A 3,578-nucleotide genomic window follows, 5' to 3' on the forward strand; every position below is an offset into this window, starting at 1 on the left:
TATATACGGTTTACAATACTTTCTAACACGCGCCCTCAATCACAGCCTCACCAAGTTGAGATTGCTCTTGAAGTCTTCCTATTTCCGCCACGATATAAGGCCTTGGTAAAACCATCTGTAACTTGATCACCTGTGGGAATGAAACGAATGTCTAGTAGTCTCTTGGTTACTCTTTCAGTAACAAAATAATAGTCAACCTCCATATGTTTGGTTCTTGCGAGAAATACTGGATTTGCTGACAAATATGTGGCACCAATATTGTCACACCAAAGGCGAGCAACTGGAGAATGAGTAACTCCAAGATAATGTAGAAGAGTTGAACCCAAATAATCTCTGCCGTAGCATTTCCTAAGGATTTATATTCAACCTCTGTACTCAATCATAGCTTTCAAATACATGAGTACAAATTTATTCAATTAAATCTGCTGGGATCTACATTCTTAGACATATTTTATATTTTCTGTATACACAAGGAATATGAATGTTTAAAAAATATCAGCTACAAGATTAATAATTTTTTCCACTATTTTTCACATATATTGTATATTTTTGTATATAAACATTTTGTAAATGTTTACCATTTCTAAATACATGATTAATATTTTATCCAAATAAATGTTATGATGTCTACTTTTATACATATTTTAACATTTTTCATATACATCAGGAACATTTTTTATGCATGTTTAAAAAAATTCATATACATGATAAAGTAATATTTTCAAATATATATTCTGATTTCTACCTTTTTTAATACATTTCTTACGTTTTTCTTGTACACCTGAAACATTTTTATACACATTAGACATTTTTCAAATACATGATTAACATTTTCAAACACATGTTTTTTAATTTTTTTGTATGCGTGTTAAATATTTTTCAAATAAACAATGCAACATCATTTTGAATGTTATGATCATTTTTTTTAATTATGCTAACAAATTTTAAACAGCCCTAACAGGTTTTAAATACATAATAAAAATTATCAAATGTTTTTTTGATATCTACTTTTTTCATACACGTCGTACATATTTTGTATACACCAAAAACATTTTCTGTACATGTTTAACATTTTTCAACTGCATGATTAACATATTAATATTTATTTAAAATTTGTGGTTTTCTATAAAAAAGTAATTTTAAGTTTCAAAATACAATAAACAGAAAACAAAAACTAATTACCTGCAAGATCCGAGAGGTGGGTCGCCTGGGCCTTGTATCAGCGCTACCGGCGAGGGTACCTTTTAACTTGCTATGAGCGAGGTATAGACTCGCCCATAGCTATGGCCGTCCAGAATATATTTCTCCACTTTGGCTATATATAAGTCGCCTGAATTTTGAATTTGGGTCAGTAAGTTTCTTTGTCGTTGATTCTTGCTCTGAGATTCGTGCCAGTTTTCTTTCGACTGTTTGTAAGCTTGTTTGGGGTATTTTTTTGTACTGACCACATATCTGGGTTAGTCAGATTTTGGCACTGGGTTGAAGCCAATTACTTGTACCGTCAGCCCATCCCTCTTTCCCCTTTCTTAGTTTTCCTGTTTTCTGTTTTTATGCGTTCTTTTGTTATTCGTTTTTCTTTATTGGTTGATTTTTCTTGGGATGCCTAGTGAGCGTAAATGTATGCACACAAATACTATTTAATATGTGCGAAAAATAGAGTATTATATGATTGTTGTTTGCATATTGTAATCGTGCAATTCTAGTGCAAAGTTGTGTGCAAGTGTCTTTAAACTATTTTTGCTGTCTTTATTCTTAAAGAGTATTTCATTTTCTTTTTTATTTAAGGGTGATAGCAATGCCACTTATTCATTTCTCATAGTTATTTTTTTTTGTAAAAATTTCACGATTATATATTTATCCTTGCATATTTTTAAAAGTGCAATTTTTGTGTATAATGTGTGGTTGTCAAACTTTTTTTTTCTTTTTTTGAGTTTCTTTCTTCCTAAAAGTAATACCAATGCCACCAAGTCATCCTTTCTTAGCAAACCTCATTGTTTTGATTTTGTTTTAGTTTAATTGTGATTTTATTTCTTCATAAAGGGTAATATTAATGCCACTAATTCATTTTTTCCATATAAAACTTCATTTTTATTGTTTTTGTTTTTTGTTATTATTTCATTTTATTTCTTATTTTTGGGTAATACCAATGTCAATAATTCACTCATACTTAGGAAACTGTTTTTTTTTTGAAAATTCCGCTATTATATGTTTATTCTTGCATATTATAATAAAAGAGCAATTTTTGTGCAAATTCTGTCATTGTTTGTTTTAGTTTTTTATTTTATTTCTTTTGAAAGGGTAATACCAATGCCACTAAATCATTCTTCTCCAGAAAACCTTAGTTGTTTATTTTTCTTTGTTCTTTAAAGGTAATATCAATGCCACTAATTCAATTATTCTTAGAAAACTTTGTTTTGTGAATATTCCACTATTATATGCTTTTTTCGTACTATAAAAACAAAATGTATGTATAAATTGTGAGCAAAATTTGTCATTGTTTTTTATTTTTATTTCTTCTTAGTTGGTAATATTAATGACACTAATTCATTTTTTCCTAGAAAACTTTGTTATTTGATTTTGATTCAGTTTTTCCATTTGTTTTATTTTTTATTGGTAATAACAGTGTCAGTAATTGATTTCTTCTTAGGAAACTTCACTTTTTTGTGAAAGTTTCGCTATTATTTGCTTATTCTTGCGTATTCTAAATACACACAATTTGTGTGTAAATGGTGCGCAAATTTTGTCATTATTTATTTTATTATTATTATTCTTTCTTCTCAAATGATAATGTCAATGGCACTAATTCATGCTTTCTTAAAAAATCATTAATTTTGATTTTTATATAATATCTTACTATTTCTTATTAAGGGTAATACTAATGACATTAATTTATTCCTTCTTAGAAGACTTATTTCTTGTAACTGTATCACTATTATATTCTTTTTTTTATATTGTAAAAAAGCGCAATTTATGTGTAGATTGTGTGCAAAATTTTCCATTGTTTTCTTTAAAGTGACACCACCACAAATATTAGACTTTTAGGCAGCAAACAACTACATCGATCCATGTGTTAGTGTGCATGACTGTAGATCAATTGAAACAGTTTTATGGTCTGTCGACTAGAGCAAATTTTATTTTTCAGTTGGGCATGTGTGCATGGTTCCTCACTAAGGCTCTGGTAACCCACTGTGCTTTTTTATGGTGATGCTCCCATGTGCATGTACTACACTGGTTTTCTCTGAAACTATACTTGTACATTGTGTGTTGAGCAATTGTGTTGCTGCGTTCGTCTCACTTATTCAGACAGCCATGCATGTGCTTGATAACATCTGCGTGTGTATGTGTGTGTGTGATAGAAACGGATGGCTGAGAACGCACGGGGTCACGGAAGAACTGTATGGATGCGCAGGACATCGTTGGGAGTTACGGCACAGGACCAGGTTTCCGAGAATGAAAAACGGGGCGATGCTATTCCGCGCGCGCGCGCTGGAACGATCGGTTTCCGACAGGCGCAAATCTTTCCTGTTTTGGTTAATTGAGGGGGGAAAGTGCCACGCGCCCGGGCCCCCACCGTTGGA

Source organism: Triticum dicoccoides, chromosome 2B, assembly GCF_002162155.2.
Source record: "Triticum dicoccoides isolate Atlit2015 ecotype Zavitan chromosome 2B, WEW_v2.0, whole genome shotgun sequence".
Classification (NCBI taxonomy): Eukaryota; Viridiplantae; Streptophyta; class Magnoliopsida; order Poales; family Poaceae; genus Triticum; species Triticum dicoccoides.